Here is a 23,490-nt window from a genome sequence, read left to right on the forward strand (position 1 = left end):
TGGACAACAGAAGAAGAGGAAAATGCTCTGTGGTTTGATGAATCTCAGCTGTACAGCAGCATGTAACATGTAAATTTTCCTTACACACTTTCAACCAACTGAGCATCGTTTAAGCACCATAGCCTTCCTTTGCTGATGACATCCATCCATCCTTTATTACCACAGTGTACTAATGGTCTAATGGCTGCTTCCAACTTGATAATGCATCATGTCATAAACCTGCGCTTATGAACTTAAAAACCATTATGAAACATCAAAATTGGCCATGCCGCCAAAGACCTCACTTTTAACAAAAACTCAAATCTACCATTACAAAGGTCTTTAGATTTGAATGCTGTCAACCTGGCTTTGTGACTCTGTGGGAGTTTTTAAAGTATAATGCCCAAAGATAATGGAAAATGCTTTCCCCTCTTTTTCCCCATTGGTTTTTTTTTTTCAGCTCTGCAATATTGTTTGACACTTCACTAAGACAGTCTGTGGCCACAAAATCTCCTTCAAGTGCAAATACTTCATTCCTCTGTTCTCTGATTTTCCATTGAGCAGTCAAACAATATTGCAAAGCTTTTAGAATTCAGTACATTGAACTGGTTGACACAAGACCGCCCACTGCAGCACAAACAGCTCTCCAGCCAAGAGCGCAGAAGTCATTAGAAATGCTGTGTATTATTCATGCACACACTCCCAGCATCTGCCCAAATACACATTTTCTGGGGAGTGTGTGGAAAACCCGTCTTGCGACATAGATACTTGACACAGAGCCTGATTTTAGTTAGCATTGAGACTTTATTTAACATTCACACTGAGGCTCACAACATCATCTAGGAACATTTACTGTAGGATTAAATCATCATTCAGGGCTCTCTATGCACATTCACTTAACAGGATTTACATTGATAAAACAGCAGTGGGGGTGATAGATGACAAAACAAATTCCAAACCAACTCAAACCAACCTTAAGTAAATGTAATCCATTACCGTAATTTTTGTTCAAAGATCCCATTAAGTCAGGAAGATTCACATGTACCTCTAGGTTAAAAAAAAAAAAAATCTTAAAAAAAAGGGAGACTGAAACTAGCAATCGAGCAATCACAGGCATAACAATAAAGCAGTTACAGTTGTGTAATGTAAATGTCAAGGTGATTACATTTTTTAACCTATTTAAGGTTCCAAACGTGATCCACGTCCATATTGAAAATTTCAAAATTGTTAACAACTAAATTTAAAATTGTTGACCTCTTCATTCCCAGACTACACAGTGGATTTTTTTCATATAACTTTATTTATGAACAAAACAGGACGGCAACATAAAAAAAGGCATATCCAGAACGAGAATATAAACGACTTTAAATACCGACAGGAAAACAATCATTGACACAAGGGAATATAGGAGTGAGTGTGGTGTGTATAATAAGGAACCTCCACGTAAGAGTTTTAACCATCACCCCGCAGTGATTAAGCAAATCATAACAACAGACTAAACACTGTCAAGTGCTGGTCAGCCATCCAAAGGAAAAGAAATGAATAACTTGACTACTATAGAAACAAAAATTATAAAAGCCTAGCTTTAAAGGTTCTGTCTAACTAAAAGGAAAGTTATCATTTTGAGAGTTCGGAATAAAAGTCAGACTAAAGCTTATAGTTGTGAACGTAATTTCAAGAAGCAAACAAAAAAGATGTTTGCAGTTGGAAAAGAGTACTGGGGGCATAAGAATGGACCCAGCTGTTAGGATGCCTGGGTGACCCAGGGTATTGAGTTTATATATTATTTATCATTTCTATTCTTTGGTTTCTTCGTTAGAGTTATGTCTTATGGTTTATGTCTCTGTGTAATCCTTAGCTGCTTTATCCCCGTGTCCAGTCAGTGTCTGTCTGCCCTGGTCCCATGTCTTTGTTCCCTCTGTTGCAGTGTCTGCATGTGAGTCTGTGTCTTTAGTTCAGTCTGTGTTATGTTTCCTGTTTTATTTTGAAGGTCCATGTCTGATGTAAATGCATCTGGTTTTGCTTGGTTTGTCTCGTTAGGCCTGATTTGCCCCAGCTGTGTTTCCCTCCTGTTACCCATTCCCTGATTGCTCCCTCTGTGTATTTAAGCCCTGTGTTTCTCTGTGTCCGTGTTGTGATCTACCCTTATCTTGCTGTGTGGTCTGTCTGCGTAAGGTTATTTTGTATTCTCAGGTTTGTTACCCTTTTGAGTTCAGCATTAAAGCTGTTTTGAGTTCACTTTCCGACTCAGTGTCTGCACATTTGGTCCTCCTACTACTACTCCTGCCTGCACACAGCCGTCACATAACACCAGCGGGAACTGAAAAATAAATAACAGTTTTAGAAGTTCTAACTTCAGTGTGCTGATAGTCTAATAATATCCTTTGTCACTGGAAGCCTGCAGCATCTTTTTTGGGTGTTATCAGCAATGCCACGTGTCTTCACTGCAGTACTAGTCTGTTGTGGTCTTGTTGGAATTGCATTTCTTTGCTATAACAGGTACAGACATCTCTTTGCATTTCTACTATGAATGTATTCAAGTTGTAAGTTGTAGTTATGCAAATAGTTTTTATATAGTATCTATGTTATACATATCAAAAATACCACTACAAAAAAATGTTAAATAGCTAATGCAACTACATAATGACTATATTACTAATATGTAATATTTATTTAATATTAGATACATTTTGTTAAAGCTCATTTATTACAACATTGTCAAGTCAGGCAGCTGTCAGTAGAGAAACAAAGAAGGTCTCATTCTCTAAGGTGATAAGTCACAAGCAGCAGACTGTTTACCCTGGCTTTGGATGGATCATCCGGGTGAGTGGAGAGGATCTGGAAGCTGAAGAAAAAGAACTCTTTCTGTCAAGCATGTCTTGAAACATACACAAAGAGCACTGAATGCGAAGTTGCAAAGAAGAAAGGGTGGTCCCACGATGTGATACAAACTGGATAATACGCAATGAGTGGTGTCATTTTTTTAAGTATGTGACAGTTACGTAAATGGCAAATCAGCTTTGCAGCTTTGTCTTTATGTAATATAGCACCTTGCAAGTACACAGTGTAGTTCTTCAATCAAGAACATCTGTCAAAGTCATCTAGAACAAAGAAAGTTTTATGCTCCAACTGACAGACCTGAGTGCAGAAAGAAAGGGGGAAAAAGCTGTTGCTGCACAGTGTCTGTCAGGTGTTGAAAGTCTCTGATGTCCCACTGATAGGGGACATGGTAGAGTGGTTTCAGGATTTTCCAGTTTCATTTGTTATTTTAAATAGAACAATGTGTACTTTAGGTTGTGGCTATCTTATGATTGACAAGTCACTGATGTGTGATGGACATTGTAGCAAACAAACATGGGTAAATTTTACTCTGCAGTGGTTGACTGTAGAAGAGGCAAGCCCAGAGGAATTTACACAGTCTGGGATTACTGCTTCCCCTCGTGTACCTGCACAGAGACATACAGTAGTACATGCACAATTAATGGGCAAAAGAAAAAATAATAAAAAACTTTGTAGAGCATGCCAAGACTGAGATTCTTTATGTAAACTCATGCATAATTATTTATTTATTTTACATTTATTGCATTTGCTGTTTAAAATGTTTTATTTTTATCTTTGAATTAGTTGGTAGGAACTGTACTATTAAGATCAAGAAGAAATACATGCCATATGTGAAAGACATGAGTCTGACATTTGCATTTTCTCTTTAATATTAGCAGAAGACTACCTTGTGTGCTTTACTTTCACTGAATGTTAAGTATGTTGTTGTATGCAACAACTGTCTATTTCACATCCCAGTAGTTTAGCTTTGCTTATAAAGTGATACCCTCAGGCTACATGTCCCACTTATTTTTGTAGAGAAGCTGTTGTTGACTTGGCTTTTTCATACACCATGTCACCAGTGACACCTTCTTGGGCAATCAAGGCTTTTGGAAACATTTTGTCACAAAAGGGGACAAAAAGAAAGGGAAAGAAAAGAATAAAGGACAACACGAATTAAAAAAAATGAGGACAACAAGAGATTTGCAAGCTGAGTTCAAATGCAATCAGCAAGGAAGTACTTGCTAGTATTTCAGACATGACATGCAGTTGTATTCTCTAAGTAGGCATGGGGCACAAAGTAAACCCCCTTTGTACTTTTTTTTGTGTGCATCCACTGGCTTTTGTACCTGTGTGGTGTCAATCACACAAATGTTGCACATTAGATTAGATCTTACCAGACATCAATCACAGGGGTGTAACTGAAAGCGGCAACAGTATTCTCCTCAGGATTAAGCTGCTTTTAAATTGGCTGCTGTGAACAAGATGAGCTGTGGACCAGAAACGTAAAGTAAGCCAGAGGATGAGGGAAACAAAGGGAGGAGGAGAAAGCAGTGGATAATGAGCTTTGTGAGAGGAAGGGGGAAAAAATGTGATGCTGTGTTCAGCTTTAAGAATTATGGGCCTGGCTGTCTGAAATGAGAAGAACTTGAGGAAATTATTCACTGAGTGGTAATTAAATTCACTATGAAACTTTAAATCAGCTAAATAAATTGGTTTTCTCAATTAGCTTTCCTTGATTCCTCCTTAGAGCAGCTTCCAGGTTCTAGTTATGTGTTTATTTTACCCAATATTTGCAAGATGAAATGCGTTAGGACACTTTTATAAACTATTTTCTCAACTCATTGATTCTTTCTTGGAACACTGATTTGCCTAACAAATAATTTCATCAAATAATAGATAATGTCACTTTTCATTTTAATATATGTTCTAACCTAGGTGTTATTATTTTAAACCACACAATGTATAAAGGTGTTGACACCCCTTGTATATTGTTGCTATATTTATTTCTATATATTTTCCTTAAAACATATCAAACTCTTTACATTTAAACTAAAATGAAACAGCATTGCCAGAATTTGTCTACCCTAAAAGATGTAAATATTAAGTGGACAATAATCAGAATTGGCCATTCATTTTCACATATGTCCAATTATGAAAACAATCACAGCAGCACAAAAATCGCACGGGTACTCATAGCCACTTGCTAACATGAGTGGGCGTTATTGGAGACAACATTTGTCAAAATAAACTGTGAGAAGAAAACCACCAAATACCTAAATTACATTTACCCAGCTGAACATGGATATTTTAAAACGCTAACAACTGCAAAGCTAAAGCTATCCAGAGCTCAGAGCCAGCAACAAGCTAGCAGCCTCAGTATGAGCAAACAACCAAAGCAGTTATGAGAAATTATAAGAAATCAAGAAGAAATAAAAAAGAAAATCAATGTTCGATTATCTGGTAAATTTATAAACATACTTTAAAATGATATAAGTGACCGAAATTTGATTTATTATATTCATCTATTACATTTTCTTTGGTAACAAAAATATGGCAGTTAAAGGTGTTAAAGGTGTTTGTTCAGCAATTCATTTTCAGTGAATTATTGAACCTCTTTCCCCTTAATTTTCAGTCGTTTAAGTGAGAGAAGTTTGGGAAAATTGTACATTTGAATCACGTCTTTTATTATGAAAATTTGAAAATGCAAAAAGCTGCATCGGGAGGTCCCAGTTAGAAAAAAAAAACAGAAATTTGAATCGTCAAGAACATTGCAATCACTGCCTCGATGTCTGTTTAAAATATGAATTTTAAACTATCTTTAGTTTTCTTACAAATGTTGTCTCTTATACTTATTATTGATTAGAAGTGTAATGTGTCTTGTGTTTCACCCCCTAAAGAGTCAAATGAATGTGCCACAAGAAGCATTTTTGGTAACCTTTGAGTATTTCTTACCAAAACAATGTATGCACATCTTTATTTTCGCATTCAGCAAACCTTAGAGCATTTTCCTCACCTTAAATCACAAGTATTTACAATTGTCCATTGTTTATCTCCAGTCTTCTCCAGAGTTCTTAAGGTCTTTGAATACTAGCTGCCTGAGGTGGTGCTTCATATTTTCTGAGAGTTTCTCTTCTTTTTATGTGAGATCCTAACCATTACAGAGCAGAAGCTCTTACATGAAACCTAATGAAGACTCTAGAGAGGTTGTCCTCGGTCACATCATACTCTGGGTGAGCTCCTCTGTGCATTTCGCCATCATATACCTAGTGTGCAGTTTCCTGTATCATCTTGAAGAACAATATGAAATAAGTTGTTTTCCATGCTTTTTACTCTTCACTGCCAGGCTTGCATACAGAAAATACTGAGATGGTGGATGCGGATGAAACAGACACTATTTTGTTGCATTGCATGACTGTGTTTTTTTCTGTATATTTTTTAGAGTTTGTCATAATGATTACTTTGTTACTGTTAGATGTACAAAATATCAGCAGCTGGCACTTTCAGAAAATCTGTGGTGATGAAACCACTCTCAGGATTTCACCAAATGCTAAAAACAGAACTGATGTAATGCTAACAAGCTTAAGAGGAGTGTAATGAACTTTCACAGGAAACAAGCCCATTCACTGGTAATCTAATACTTTTATACTTTAATGGACATTTGGATTGCTGGGACATACAAATACAGTGCATCTGGGAAGTATTCACAGAGTTTCACTTGTTCCCCATTTTATCAAGCTTCCAGCCTTATTTAAAAAATTGATTGAATTCATTTATGACATCACAATTGTACACATGATACAAAATATTTTCTTTAAATTCTTGCTATTTTTTTACACAATAAAAAACATTGTAAAATATACATAAGTCTTCATACATAGCCTTTGCTCAATACTTTGTTGAAACACCTTTTACTATTACAGCCTCAAGTCTCGAATATGATGCTGCAAGCTTGGAACTATTTTTGGGGCAATTTCCCCCATTCTTTCTTGTAGAACATCTTGACATCCATTAGGTTGGATAGGGCACATTGGTGCAGAGTTGCTTTCAGATCTCTCCAGAGATATTCAGTCCACTCAGGAACATCACAGAACATCACTTAAAACTACTCCTTTCACCCCAGTCTGAGATCTAGAAAGGTCTGGAGTAAGTTATCATCAAGCATGTCTATGCACATTGCTGCATTCATCTTTCCCTCGACCCTGACTAGTATCCTAGTTCCTGCTGCCAAAAAAGATCCCCCCAGCATGATGCTGCCACCACCATGCTTCACTGTATAGGTGGTACTGGCCAGGTAATGAGCAGTGCCTTTTCTCCAGACATGACACTTTGCATTCAGGGCAAAGAGTTCAATCTTTGTTTTATCAGACCAGAGAATTTTGTTTGTAATGGTCTATGAGTCCTTCAGGTGCATTTTGGCAAACTCCAGATGGGCTGTGTTATGGCCCATCTAGGCGCGGCCAGACCACAACATAAAGGGTGATCCATCCCCGTCCAACCCCAAGCAGCACGTCACACACTTGATATTTTGTGACAGTGATTTATTTACAATAAGTGCAGTTAAACCAAGGAAGGGAGCATATCGTAACGTCAGGGTGAATCCAAGGCCAAAACAACAAACAAAAGGTAACCTATCTCAGGAATAAACAACTTACCTACCCAAAAAGAACTAAACCAAACGACAATCACTTTCCTCCCTGCCTAACGAAAACAGGAGAAAACTGATCAAACAAAAAGGCGGTCCACCCCTACATGCTCTTACATCGAGTAACATATCAACACAGTGAATGGTCTGCCGGTTGGGTTGGGCCGAGGATGAATGAAGTGGCAGTCCCCGACGGTCTTCTTTATCCGCTGCCTCCCGGTCCGCAGCCAATCGGTGCCAGCCATCCACCCTGGACGCACCAATCCCGGAGAAGCACCTGGACACTCAAATTTACATGTGATTACGATCATAGTCGTAACAGGCTGTCATGGGCTTTTTACTGAGGAGTGGCTTCAGTCTAGTCACTCTACCAAACAGACCTGATTGGTGGAGTGCCGCAGAAATGGTTGTCTTTCTGGAAAGTTCTGCTCTCTCCACAGGGCGATGCTGGAGCTCTGTCAGAATGAGCTTGGTCACCTCCCTCACTCAGGCCCTTTTACTCTATTCACATAGATTAGCTGGGCAGCCAACTCTAGGAAGAGTCCTGGTGGCTCCAAATGTCTTACATTTAAAAATGATGGAAGCCACTGTGGTCATTGGGACCTTCGGTGTTGCAAATATTTTTCTGTAGCCTTCGGCAGATATTTGCCTCTATACAATCCTGTCTTGGAAGTCTACAAGAAGTCTCCTTGGAACTTTTGGCTTGGATTGCTCTCTAACATGACCTGTAACTATGGGGCCTTATGTAGACTTGATCAGTGATCAATATGATGCACTTGAGCCCAGTTTTGGGTGTCATGACAAAGGTAGTGAATACTTATGTACATGTTTTTATTTTTAAGAAATTTGCAAGATTTCCAAACATTTTTTTCTCATTCTGGCATATTGTGTGAAGAGTTCTGAAGTGATCCATTTTAGAATAAGGCTGTAACAGACTCCAGAAGCACTGTACCTATTTATTTATCTTAAGAACCTGCCTTAGTCAAAATATGCATAAGAATGGCCAAAGTGGGCATTATCTGCCAAGGAGATGGAGCCACAGACAGTTAAAAATCATTTTGTATCACTGTGCTGGCATTAGCTCTTAATTTGTGTTTGTGCAGCAGTTTGCTGGGAAGGAGAAATAATCAGAGAGAGGGATAAAAAGCAAGAGACTGAATAAACTAATTATGAATGTCAGCGCTGTCCTTGTGTGCCCCTTGGACACAGTGGAAACACTGGGGAGAAGAGCATCATTGCTAAGCAGTGGGTGTTCTGAAAAGCCCCTTCAGTGACAGGCTCATGAAACCATAATCTACAAATCTATGTTCTGTGCCTTTGTTGGTGCATTGATATGTATTTTGGAATAGCATGAGACTATAGTAATTTAATTCCCCCTCATCGTGTAGTGATATAAAAGTGAACAGGCAGAGAGAAATGCATCACTACACTCTCACATTATTGATGTAGTGTGTGTCTGTAAGTGCACAAGAACACACTTTTGACTACCTTAAACTGAAACCAATGAAGTAATCACTGACTAAACATACTTTATGTGTATATGCACCGTGCATTGAATTATTGCCTACACATTTGTCCTGTTATTTCCACAACTGTCATAATAATAGGTATGCCTCTGTAATCCTGCTTTTATTTTACTTGAACATTAACTGCTGGGAGTTTGGGAGTCAAGATATGCTGTTGCAAAGCAATAAAGTAAGTCATCTGTCTTAAAGGGTATAATAGCTAGATATAGTATTTATTAAGTTTGAGATTCTGATTCAACCAAAGTAATTTTGCTTGACTGAAATATCATTAAAAAACATTAAAGGAAGACTGATTACCCTCCAGCAAATGCGTGAATAAGGATCACCGAGCATTGTCTTTGAGATGTAGCAGCATGTGCAGTGTTTTCATTCCTTTCTTTTCATAATTATTTTAAAGGAACCGCCAACTTCAAAGGTGTCGTTGTCAGAAGATGCCTCTCCCTACTGTTGTGTTTCCAGTCCCATACCCAAACATTTCTTCAACACAAATGGAATTAAATTAATTGCAAAGGAGACTGGCAGCAGGGAGGAAGTGACTCAGGTAAGAAAAGTCTTGCATTAATATGGAACAGATCATTTACATATGAGGACTGACTTGCACAGAGAGAAGTTATCCTGAAGTTCAGTAACTTTACACTATAATTTATACATATTCTTGTATGCATGCACATTTCCCTGGATATATATATACTTCTTTGTCTTCTTTGTCGCATTAAAACTAACGTGTTGCTGTAATCTGATTACTTTTTTACTATTGCAAAAAAGTAATTAGATTACTGTTACTTTCCCGTAAGCAGGCTGCATTACTGCGTTACTAAACCATTATTTGGTTTGTGAAGGTGTCTCGTCACAATGACGTAAGCGTGTGCGACAGACAACAGACGCATGTAGATCAACAATGGATAATACGAAGTGCTGGGACAGGAATGTGAAATTCACAGAGAAACCCCCTGATCCCCCCACTGACATGAACGCTTTGGCACCAGGCAAACCTCAGACAGTTCCACTTCTGCTAAACAGGTGAAAATAGATTAGATAGAGTGGCAGGACTTAGTGCAGCTAAATCTTTGATTTGAGTTATTTTTTGCTGTGTTTTACTTTCATCTATTTGAAAGAGTGAGTGTAAACACAAAAAATAATTATAGTTTATATGAATTGGGCTGAATGGTCTATTACTTTATAACATATTCAGGTTGTGTATCATGTATTTAAAAAGTAACTAAGTAATAAAGTAACTAATCAGTGAAGTAACTGGATTACTTTCTTGGAGAAGTAATTAGTAACTAATTACTATTTTCAAGTAACTTGACCAACACTGGTGCCAGTTACTTAAACTCATCCACCTTAACTACCTCTATCTCACCAGTCTAGTTGCTTCACTGTCACATACACACATGTAGTCTGTCTTGCTTCTACTGAATTTCATTCTTCTTCTCTCCAAAGCATACCCCCACCTCTCCAGGCTATCTTAGACCCGCTCCCTACTCTCACTACAGATCATAGTGTCATCTGCAAACATCATAGTCAACAGAGACTCGTGCTTAACCTCATCTATTAATCTGTCCATCACCACTGCAAAAAAGAAGGGACTCCACTAAAGGGCTCGATTAAAGATGCAGTTACACCATCTTGCTTCTATTCACAAAACCACATGATCGGCCTTATATATCGACAATAAATCCAAAATGTTTGGGGGTTTTTTCTGCTTTATTCAACAAACATTTATTTTGTAGTGATTTAATGGTTTTCTAGATTGCACACATATCATCTGATTGATTATTTATCTACAACGCTATTATCTTTTGACAGTAACCTTTAAAAAGGTCAGTGTGATATTACTTTAAGTGTCCCACACTCCCTATATTTTTTTACTTTTTCCTTTTAACCACTAATGCACCACACACATACAGTGTCTCATAGCCTCCCTTCTCTGTATGTGCATGCTGTCTTGCAATTTAATGAATGGAAATAGTCTCTTACCTCACTTAGTGCTGTGCCATGTGGCAGCCACAACAAAGTGATCACAAACCACAAGGGCAAAAATAAATTGCTAGAGGAAGGGAAAAAAAACGCCATTTCTAGAATAGTGGGAGATATTGCCTCCTGTGCACCATCCTATGCTATGATATGTTACAGGCACATGTAAGATAATATGATTGTTACATAACTCTCATTCTCTAACAAAAGTAAGATGAAGGTCAGAGGCAACTGAATCATTATCTAAAGTTGTGCATTTTTCCATTTATTATATTTTCTTATTATTAGTTTAGAATATATTTAGCACTCTAGAGCTATGAATCTGTGATTAATAATTTTACCCCTTTTGCAAGCTGTTAATAGAGTTCCTCACTTTTTAATCATTTTACTGTCACAACAAGTCATGCTGCTAATTTTTATATCAACCGTTCACCCACTACCACTACTGATAAATCCCTTCTTTGTTTTAAAATAGGGTTTATCTGTTATTCTGTGGTTATGGCGAATAGAGAAAGGGGAAATAAATGTGTTCATTACTGGGAAACACTACTGTTCCACATACACCTGAAAAAATCCCCAGAAGTAAAAATTTGGAGGTAATGTCTTATAAATATGCCATCCACATAGCTAGTCGATTCCCTGCAACTTATTTGATGTGATTAAACAGCTGCGCTGTTTTTAAATGTGTCAAATTAAATGATGTGTTATTGTAAAACAGTCTCCAATACTAATACTGTTTTAATACTGTCATTATATCACCTGAATATTCTCTGTAAATTAAATTTAATGAAACATACAGCAGGTATCAAGTTTGGTTTAATTCTCTTCATATGTGACCCTAACCCTCTAACAACTATTTAAAACAAAAATGGGTTAAAGTGGGGTTTAGTATTTGAAATTACTTGCCACAAAAGACTACTCAATTTATGCTCACTTCTTTTTACTTTTTATCTGGGTAGATGAAACATGAACACAACATGAACTGAAACATTTACATTTGCTTCATGAGCACATCACACAGATGAGAAGGATATAGGATTTGGTAAAGGTTTAAGTGGGTCATTGGATGTCTGTATTTTCTTATTACTGAGCACTGACCACACCATCACTGGAAGTGAAGCCAGACTGCAGGATGTGAAAAATGAACCAATTCATTAGTAATATTATTATTACATGTATTAACCTACCAATGTTCCAGCACCTTCAGTAACCCACTTTAACCCTTGCGTGTAAAGCAAAAGAATAATAGGGTCATGCTCTGGTTACCATGAACATTGGGATAACTGCTTATGCAGAGTCCCATATTAAAAAGCATTACAGAAAATAAGTTCTAACAAAAGTGCTAACAAAATGCACAGATTTCTTATTTATTTATTTATGGTTTATCACTTGCTAAACTCCACTGCAGTTAATACCATGTTTTTTAGGTGCGCCTTGTTTGTGCCAAGTTGGACCCCTTGCCTCAGAACTACCTTCAAACATGCCTCAGAGATTGTGGTCCATATTAACATGATAGCATGATTGTTGATAATCTGTTGGATCAGTGCAGAGAATCTACTATCACATCCCAAAGGCGCTCTAGAACTGGTGACTGTAGAGGTCATATGAGTACCGAGAACTTGTTGTCATTTCAAGAAACCAGTTTGAGATCATTTGAGCTTTGTGACATGGTGGGTTATCCTGCTTGAAGGGATGAACATAGTAAGCAGCAATACTATTCTGCTGATGTAGCGAACTTCCGTCAAGGTTTGATGTGTTGTTCCTTCAGAGACGCTCTTCTGCAGACTCTAGTTGGTAATGAGTGGTTATTCAAGTGTCTGTTGTCTTCCTATCAGCTCAAAGCAGTCTGGCCATTCTCCTCTGACCTCTAGCAGCAACTGCCACTCAATGAATAGTTTAGATTGTTTAGCCCATTCTTTGTAAACCCTAGAGACAGTCATGTGGAAAATCACAGCAGATCAATACTTAGATACTTATACTTAGAAATACTCAGAAAACCCGTCTGGCATCATCCAATGTTGCATCTGGGGGATGATGGAAGTCCCAAAGAGCCACAGAGAGAACTTGTCAATAAAGAATGGATGTTGTATTTATTATTCAACAGATTTACAAACACACCAGTATTGGGGTGAGCTAAGGCCAAAATAACAAACAAATGGTGCTGCCTACCAATGCAAACTGAAATAACCTACAGAGAAGAAATAAATGCGTTACCTCCCCATGCTGATATAAACAAGAGAAAAAAGTTAAGAAGAAAAAAGTCAAACTTCACAAGTTAGAGCAAACACTAGTGTAGCTGGTTTGATGATGGGGAAGTGAATGATCAGCCACAGGTGGCAGCCATTTTGGCTCTTCATGCAGTTTGTGGTGCTCATCCTGGAGCCAGTCACATTAAGTTGTAGTCTTGCCACACCAGCCAAAGCCAGACAACTGCACAGTGTAACTAGCATGCTTTCTCCTCACACAAAACATGAGTTACAGTTCAATTCAGTTGAGTTTTATTTATCACAGCAACAGTTGGCTTAAGGTGCTTTATACTGTAAGGTAAAGACCCAACAGTAATACAAAGAAAATTAGGAAAATGAAAAATGAAATGAAAATAAAATGAAATATGGAATGTGATAGGCTGAATAGATATTTGCATCAACAAAGAGTTGCATCAACAAAGCTAACATGTATCTACAGGGTTATAAATGATGAATTGTGATTAAAACACACATTACCTTATATATTTTCCCCCTCACAAAACCGATCAATGCTCTGCTTCCTTTCTTTTTGTCTCAGTGCAGTACTTGTTTTGGTTCTTTTTCTAACTTCGCTCAGTGTTTCACTATGGGAATTGCCTCGGCGTGACCAACTAATGAAGATACAATGACACCACGTCTGCCTATGACAGACCTGTCGAGCCACGCTCAGGGCTCCACCCCCACATTCTAACATGGCCGACCAGCCCCTCCTAACTCATTCTCGCTTTTGTCCTGTGAGAAACTACTTTGAGCTCCCTCAGCGCATCCAGGCTAACTGGATTAGCTGCTTAACAGTTCTCAGGTGTTCCGTACGTCACCGAACGCAGTTTTTCTGGTTCCAGTTTGGATCATGCTGAGTAAGTCCTACGAAAGAAGTGTACTTATAGCTACATTGTGGAACAGCAATCGCATCAGGCGAGCTGTTCCAGCGGTTCCTGGTTTTAGTTATCGATGAGGCGGACGTTGTGTAACTCGGGCTAACGCGTTACGGCGAGCTGTTCTTTCAGAGTCCGGCTAGCATTAACTTGTTAGTAGGCCACAAACCATTTTAGTGTCTCGCTAGCATTAGCTTGTTGTCAACCAAGGGTTCGGTTAGCATTAAGTTGCTAACAATATTGGCTAGCGGAGTGCAGCTAACGTGTCACGACGAGCTGACTCCCGTGGTGACTAGCTCGGATTTAACCCCCGCTGCTAGTCCTAGCTACGTACAGGCTAACGTGTCGCGACGAGCCTGGGGTAGCCTAGTCTCACCCCTTTCCTCTAACCATTTCTATGGCTCCTACCCCTGCCAAATGGTCGGAACCGAAAGCCAAAGAGGCTGTATCCCGCCCGTGCCTCGCATCATGCGGTGCCACAATCTTGGGCAGGAAACCTCATCCAATGTGCATCTTCTATATGGGTGCCAAGCATGCTCAGGCTTCACTGGCAAACCCTCAGGGATGCCCACACTGTGCGTTGATGCCAGAGAAAGTCCTGGAAAGGAGGCTGAGAGTAGCAGTAACAAACAATCAGGACCCCTGCCTGCCGGCCGCTAATGCTACAAGTGATATCCGTCATCTGCGAGCCTCCACAAGCTGGGCAGACATAATGAAAGAAGAGTCCCCGCTCATGCCCCCATTGTTCAAGGACCTCCTCGATCAAAACGTGGGTGAGCCGGGTGGCGAGGACACGGAGGGCGATGCCAACTCTGACCTCCTCGACCTAGAGGACGTGGATGAGGACGAGGATGACTCTACCTTCCCTCCCCAGCAGTCCAGGCCACCAAGTGGGGCTGAAGTTAACCCCCGGTGGACAGCAATTTGTACGAGGTCTGCAAACGGGCTGCTACCAAGCTAGGCATCCCATGGCCAGCCACCCAGGATGCCAAAGGGGCAGAACGGGACCTGTATGACAGCAAGAGGCTCCCACCAGCCTTGCCACCATCGAAGCAGCTTCTGCCAGCACTCCCAGCCTGCATGAAAGAAATGAGTCACTATTGGTCAAAAAGCAAGCTTCTGACCAAGGGCTGCTCTAAGCTTGAGATCCAGGGGATGGGTGAACTGGGGCTGACCGAACCCCCAGCTGTCAGTGGCGTATCACCTTCACCCTAACCGCAGGGCAATCTCAGCTTCTTCTAGCATTTCTTTGCCCAGCAAGATGGATCGCCTCACGGCATCTATTTATCAAAGGATGTACAAATATGTTGCACAGTCAGTATGCTCGTTTAATGCAGTCCAAGGGTGTGGCCGTGTTATGTCCCTTGCAGTCTCGGGTGAGAGAGCCTTGTGGCTAAACCTGTCAAGCTTAGGTGATACTCAGAAGGCTGAGGTTATGGATGCAGCCTGTGACCCAACCAAGGGTCTCTTTGGCCCAGCACTGGATAGAATGAGAGAGATAAGCACCCGTAGAAAGCAGGAGGGAGAAACATTCAACCTCTGCTTACCCAGAAAACCTAACCCTCAGCCCCAGCAGGTGCCAAGAGCTGGCTTTGTGGCAATAGCAGTAGCTGTGAGAGGGAGACAGAGTGGGGTCAGAATGCAGAGAGGAGCAGGAGGCCTACAGTCTGGTAGAGGTAGAGAACCAAAGACCTTGGGGCAAGCATTCCTTTGAGTGATATGTTTTTATTGATTAGCATTCAAATATCTCAGTGAAGACAGAACAAAGATTTACCACAAAGCAAGAAAGCATGAGACAAGGCTAATCAAAAGGTATTGGCTGAAGCATTTGCTTATTACGCCAACCCTTTTAACAAAAGATCTTTTAGCATGCAGCTCCTGTACACAGGGCTCGAAGCAAATAATAAAATTCAATTCAATTCAATTCAATTTCATTTATATAGCGCCAAATCACAACAAATGTCGCCTCAAGGCGCTTCATAGATACAGAGAAAAGCCCAACAATCATATGACCCCCTATGAGCAAGCACTTTGGCGACAGTGGGAAGGAAAAACTCCCTTTTAACAGGAAGAAACCTCCGGCAGAACCAGGCTCAGGGAGGGGCGGCCATCTGCTGCGACCGGTTGGGGTGAGAGAAGGCAAACAAAGCAAAACAAAACAAACAAACAAACAAACAAGAAAAAAACAAAAAAACAGAAAACTTTCCACCTTAGTAAGTAACTACATCAAAGCAAAAGAATCAAGAGGTTTTTTTGTTTTTTGTTTTTGTTTTTTTTCTGCTCTTTTCATTCTTGATATATATATTTTTCTAATACTCTATTTTTAAACATATTTTTAAACAAGGAAAATGAACTACACCTTTTTAAATCACTGTCATAACTATTCCACAGGTTAACTCCTCTAACAGAAACACATCTCTGCTTTATATTTGTCCTTGTTTTTTTTAAAGAAATCTGTTCCCCTTAAGTCATATTGACTCTCTCTGACTTTGAACAGCTTCTGAGTACTGGGGCAAAGCAAGTTATTTTGTGCTTTATACATTATCTGTGCCATTTTATATTCAACTAAATCATAAAATTTCAGGGTATTCAGATTAATAAACAAAATGTTAGTTGGTTCTATATAGTTTGATTGGTTTATAATTCTTATAGCTCTTTTTTGCAACTTGAAAATAGGAAGGGTGTTCGTTTTATATGCATTACCCCATATCTCCAGACAGTAAGTCATATATGGAAGCAAAGAACAAGCCGTCACACCCCGGAGAGGGAAAAATAGAAGTGGTCAGCCTGGCAAACCTGCAACATTCTGTGTCACCCCTCTCTTCTCCCCCAAAGAGAAGGAAGGTGTTAGAAGGGGTAACAAAATCACTCAAAGGTTCAGGGTTTCCGGAAGTTTCCAGTTCACCAGGAGCACCCTCTCAGTCTCCTCCTCCAGTTCAGGGAGGACGGACTTGTGGACAAATGGCACAGTGTCACCAAGCACTCCTAAGCACTCTGTCAGTGTCACCAAGCACTGCCCAGAGTCACCGGGCACTTCAATGTGTTTTGGGGGTAACAAAAGAAATAAAACATGCATTTCAGCAGCCAGGCAGTTTGTCAAGGGCAGAATATACCGGTTTGAAAATAAAAACAAAATCACTGCCATTTGTCTTTGTCCTCAGCGTGAGGAGCTCATGCTCTTCCCGAGGGGGACAGCCCAAACTCCTTCCGGGAGATAGGGGTCTGTTTGGCTGAGGAAGAATACCTGGGCGACCCTTAGAGCGACCGTGGCTCAGGGGGTTGGGAAGCGCATCTGTAACCGGAAGGTTGCCGGTTCGATCCCTGGGCTCTCTGTCCTGGTTGTTCTGTCCTTGCCCAAGGACACAACGACCAGGACAGACACACTGGTGGAGGCAGTGTCCTTGGGCAAGGACACAACGACCAATAGGTCGTTTACCCTACCACCTACTGGTGTTGGCCAGAGGGGCCGATGGCGCAATATGGCAGCCTCGCTTCTGTCACTCTGCCCCAGGGCAGCTGTGGCTACAACTGTAGCTTGCCTCCACTAGTGTGTGAATGTGAATGAATAGTGGAATTGTAAAGCGCTTTGGGTGCCTTGAAAAGCGCTATATAAATGCAATCCATTATTAATATAGTAGTCGTGGTAATCACACGACCACTTTAAGATGACAAAGTAACAAGACATATAACAGTTTTTAAATTGTGTCGACAGGCGACATAAAACCAGAGTCATGATAAACACTATATACGCTGTGTTTTTTCCTCAATAGTTTCGTCACGTTTACTGTCTAAGGACAGCGCTAGCAAGCACTCTCTGCTTATGAGCAAAGAATAAAAAAACAAAAGACAGCCCATTCGTGTAGGTGGAAAATATACCATGTCAACCAATCAAAAATTATATGGCAACATGACTAGGGATGGGTATTGATAAGATTTTCACGATTCCGATTCCATTTTCGATTCTGTTTAACGATTCGATTCTTTATCGATTCTCTTATCGATTCTTTTTAAAAAAGGAGAACACTAAGGTCTAATAGCTTAGAACTTTGTTTTATATCTTCTCTTTGAACAAGATAGAAATTTAGGAGTAACATGGCCTTACAAACCCAACAGTGAGATCTTAAGAGATCCACAGCCTACGGCTTTTCAATGGGGTGTCACAGGGTCCCCAGGAAAAAAAAATTGTAAATGTAAAATAATAAAATAAATATTCTTCTGTAGCAATAACAAAGTATAACATCAATTATTCTGTAGCAATTACACAAGAATATCCAGTAATGTCCCTGCCTACAATTAAACACATTCACTTACCGAAAATCATCTGCTGTGGCAAATGGGTGCAAACCTTTGACCACAAACTTAGTCACTGCTCGGTGACATTCGTCTATCCTGGCCTGAAAGGAGACGCTAACGGTAGACTGCAGTGAGAACTGCCAGCATCTGAGCCAGACTCTGTCTGTCTCTCTCATCATGGTCATCTAAATGCACAGTAATGGCAGGTTTTGTAATAAGGCAGATCGCGCTAACATAATATGCACCGTTAGTTGATTATTTACCTGCCGCATTAACGGGAGAGGACGTGCAAACGTTACCGCTGCTGCTGGGTTGAGATTCACGAGTCCGGAGCGGAATTAAAAACACGACATTCATTTAAGGTCATCGTGTGTTTTGTGAGCAAATGCTTTTGTATATTTGTAGTGTTTCCTCCCTTAAATGAAATATCTACTTTGCAAGTATTGCAAGTTGCCCTGTTGTCATCCATTCTCGTAAAGCAAAACCAAACTTTTGAGCGTTTGAGCCGCTTAGGCGCCGTGTTTCCTGCCAGGTAAATGACGCTCCGCAACGTGGTGACGTCATTCGGGGCGACTGGAATCGATAAGGGAATCGTTTGCAAAAATGGCAAACAATTCCAAGGAATTGAAACACTGGGAACCGGTTCTCAACAAGAACCGGTTTTCGATACCCATCCCTAAACATGACATTTGGTTGTTTAGGAAGAGGGGGAAGTTTTAGGAGTGACGGCGAGAGAGAGAGAGAAAGAAAGACAGCAGAAAAAGAGAGAGAGCGAGTTTTGAGATGTGAGAGATTTGTGACGTTTAGCGTGTTTGGAGTGTGTAGTTAATGTGTTGTCTTGTGTAGTTAGTATGTAGTGTTGTGGACAGTTTTGTGTTGTGTGTCAGAACAATGAGGCGACTGCTGTCTCCAGGTAGAAAACAGGAGTGATACACCTGCTGCTGTCAGACCTGCAGGTCTGTGATGTTCTCCTTTATAGTGGACAGAAATTATTTTTTTGGAGTGGCATAAATAATTTGTGTGGAACCTTATTGAATGCAGAACACCTGACCCCACTCTGGACCCCAGAGGGTTAAACATTTTTTTAAAGTAACGCAATAGTTAGTTTTCCATCCATTCATCTATCCATCCATTCACTTCCGCTTATCCTCCCTGTAACACAAACAGGCGATCAGAGCAGTGCCGAGCGAAGAAGCTCAGCAGGGCTTTTACTCCCGCTATTTCCTCATCCCGAAAAAGGACGGAACATCGCTCCATCCTATTCTGGATCTGCGTGTTTTAAACAAGCATTTGAGAAAGTACACATTCAGAATGCTCACACACAAAACGCTTTGTCGCTCAATGCACACAGGCGATTGGTTTATTACAATCGACCTCTCAGATGCATATTTTCACATCGCCATTTATTCTCCACACAGGAAATATCTCAGGTTCGCTTATCAGAGTGTAGCGTACGAGTTTCAAACTATCCCATTCGGGCTATCCTTAGCCCCGAGGGTGTTCAGCAAATGTGTGGAGGCAGCGCTGTCTCCGTTAAGGAACAGCCACATCAGAGTATTCTCTTACATAGACGATTATCTAATATGCTCACGATCGCGCAAGCAGGCGATCAAAGATTCCGGGGTGGTAGTGAATTACCTCACGGTGCTCTGTTTCACAATCAACCTGGAAAAGAGCAGGGGTACCTTTCGGGGCAGTATCACTGACCACAGATGCATCCCTGTCACGTTGGGGTGCAACTGTGATGGGCAGAGCAGTATATGGCATTTGGTAACAGAGACAGGCTTTGAATCACATAAATGTGCTAGAGCCCTGCGCGGTGCTCCTAGCCTTACAGCATTTTCTGCCATATCTCCAGGGACAACATGTTTTAGTGAAAACAGACAACTCCATGGTAGTTGCTTATATCAACCCCCAGGGCGGTACCTGTTCCCGGCAGCTACACAGGTTAGCCAGGGAAATAATTGTGTGGAGAAGCACACGGCTCCTCTCCCTTCAAGCAACTCACATGCCAGGAATTCTGAACAGGGGGGCGGACCTTCACTGATCGGAGAATGGAGGCTTCACCCACAGGTGGTGGAGCAGATTTGGCAGAGATACGGCCGGGTTGCCGTAGATCTCTTTGCCTTGCAAGAAAGCACACATTGCCCACTGTTTTTCTCCCTGTCAGACGCAGATGTGCCACTGGGCGTGGATGCGTGGGCCCATCCATGGCCAAACACATTGCTGTATGCTTTCCCTCCCCTCAGCCTGATTTTAATAGCTCCACGGTGGCCATCCAAACACTGGATAGCAGAAATCATCCAGCTTCTGGAGGACGAGCCATGGCCACTCCCCATCCCCAGGGACCTTCTGTCTCAGGCGCATAGGGAAATATACCATCCTTATCCAGAACAGGTTGCTCTCTTGGACTGGCCCGTGAAAGGTGGAATTTGAAGGCGACAGGCATGCCTCTGAAGTTTATTGAAACCATTCAGAATGCTAAAGCCTCGTCCACTCATTCTATTTACAGCAGTAAATGGCGTGTTTTTGAAGAGTGGTGCCATGAAAAGCGGATAATCCCTTTCCAGTGTTCATTGGTGGAGCTGTTGTGTTTTCTTCAGGACTTGCTAGACAAAGGGAGAGCTTTTTCCACCATAAAGGTCTATTTAGCAGCTATTTCAGCCTGTCACGTGGGGTTTGGCGATAAACCTGCCGGTCAGCACCCTCTGGTATGTCGCTTTATGAGGGGGGTGCGTCGAACACTCCCAGTCTGTAGACCACTGGTCCCTTTATGTGATCTGTCAGTCGTTTTAGACGCCCTCTCCCACCACCCCTTTGAGCCTATTGGGGCAGTGGGGTTGAAGTTTCTCTCTCTTAAAACCGCTCTGTTGTTGGCTCTAACCACAGCCAAGCGAGTTAGTGAATTACAGGTTCTGTCTATTCACCCTTCTTGTCTACAGCTGGCCCTGGGACTCACTAAAGCACGTCTGAGGCCTAACCCAGCCTTTGTCTCTAAGAATATTTGTGTGGCAGGAAGCTGGGCTATACCACACACGTTTGTCCGGTTTTATCAGCTGGATGTTGCACAGTCATATCTTGATGTTGCACCTGGCTCAGGCAGTGCTGGATTCTGTTGCCTCAGGTTCGACCTGAGATCCTGGAGTAGTACAGGAGCGTAGCTTCGGGAGCTGGCGCAATCCAGGAGTGGGCCATATCTTCCATAGTGAAACAACGAGTGAAGTTAGAAAAAGAATGTTGGGTTACTTAACGTAATCCCTGGTTCTTTGATAACAGAGTGAGGTGTTTCACCAACAGTTCCCTCCTTGCTTAGGCACAGAAAGAAATCTGCTTTCCTTTTTGCTAAAGCATATAGTTAGGGCTGGACCAGGTGACCCTGAATCCTCCCTTAGTTATGCTGCAATAGATGTAGGCTGCCGGGGGATTCCCATGATGCATTGAGTTTTTCCTTTCCAGTCACCTTTCTCGCTCACTATGTATTAACAGACCTCTCTGTATTGAATCATATCTGTTATTAACCTCTGTCTCTCTTCCACAGCATGTCTTTTATCCTGTTTTCCTTCTCTCACCCCAACCGGTCGCAGCAGATGGCCGCCCCTTCCTGAGCCTGGTTCTGCCGGAGGTTTCTTCCTGTTAAAAGGGAGTTTTTCCTTCCCACTGTCGCCAAAGTGCTTGCTCATAGGGGGTCATATGATTGTTGGGTTTTTCTCTGTATCTATGAAGCGCCTTGAGGCGACTTTTGTTGTGATTTGGCGCTATATAAATAAAATTGAATTGAATTGAATTGAAATAGTTAGGAGGGGCTGGTCGGCCATATTAGAATGAGGGGGCGGAGCCCTGAGCACAGCTCGACAGGTCTGTCATAGACAGACGTGGTGTCAATGGAGCTTCCGTAGTTGGTCACGCCAAGGCGATTCCCATAGTGAAACACTGTGTTATCAAAGAACCAGGGATTACGTTAAGAAACCCAACGTTTCTGTCATTCCCGTAGCTGCACTGTAAAAAATCAAACTTGCAATTGTTGAGCTTACTGTCATTTCTTTCACAATTCAACAATAAAAGTTGAGTTGCCCCATAAACTCAAATACATTAAGGGTTTCAACTAATCCTTTAACGTTTTGGAGCAAAAGTTGGTCTCAGATGAAATTTATTTCTGGCAAAATGAATGAATTCAAGTTTTACGTGAGTTGAAGCTGTTGGCGCCTTTCTGTGCCTGAGCACGCATGCGCATCTCATATTTTTGGATACTACGGGGTCTACTTTGCGCTTTTGCAAGGACTGAAAGCCACCTGGCCGTCTGCCTTAACGAGAACCGGAGGCTTTTTATACCAGGAGCTGGATAGATCGTTCATCTCAACTTTCTAAAGGCAAGTAATGTTTCTTTTATTATATCAGACAGTATATGTTTGAACAGTCTCAATTTGTCTTTTAGAAATATCACAACTGAAGTTCTTCGTATTTTTCCGAAACTTAGCATAGCATTACTTTCTAGGCTAAGAAGCCTTATTGCTTATGGGTATGTGTTTACTATATCATTTAAGATTTCATGTCACAAACTAAGTGCCATGTCACAAAACAATGAAAATCCGACAAACATCGCTACTAAAGAGGCGCGCTCATATCTGACAAGCGTCCGCGACACCCCCTACGTGTATTTCATGAAGTGCAGTCTGTGGCCGCCATACCACCGAACGAAACAAAATAGGCTGTCTAGCTCATGAGCAACGGCTGCAACCCCCCCGCTGCTATTTAAAAATAAATTTCGGGGGCGCCCGCTGCCATGTCGTTTAATTTGTTCGAATCACTTTTAGCCAATAAAATGTGTGCTTTAGTTTCTGTGTGAACGGGGTGGTGGAGCCCTCACGGCCAGGGAGCTCCACCAAACACGCAAACAGGAGGGAGAGGAAGATCAGAGGAGCAGTAAATATGGGGGTATTTTAAATACGAAGGCCTACTAGAGTCTGCAAGAGTTGTATCAAACAGACTTTAAATAACTTAAAAAACACAGATGCATTAGAACTATGCATCCAGTAATGAAGCTGGAACAAAACAGATGAACAAGTGATTAGGACCGGGCGACATATCGAGTTTCTAAATATATTGATATATTTTTATATGAGATGTAACAA

General features: G+C 41.1%; 1 pseudogene; it reads left to right on the forward strand.

Moving 5' to 3' along the window:
* Positions 1 to 11,258: 11,258 nt before the first annotated feature.
* LOC146516935 (uncharacterized) lies at positions 11,259 to 15,283 on the forward strand (annotated as a pseudogene).
* Positions 15,284 to 23,490: the final 8,207 nt, after the last annotated feature.

The sequence above is a fragment of the Neolamprologus multifasciatus genome, chromosome 6, assembly GCF_963576455.1.
Source record: "Neolamprologus multifasciatus chromosome 6, fNeoMul1.2, whole genome shotgun sequence".
NCBI classification, from domain to species: Eukaryota; Metazoa; Chordata; class Actinopteri; order Cichliformes; family Cichlidae; genus Neolamprologus; species Neolamprologus multifasciatus.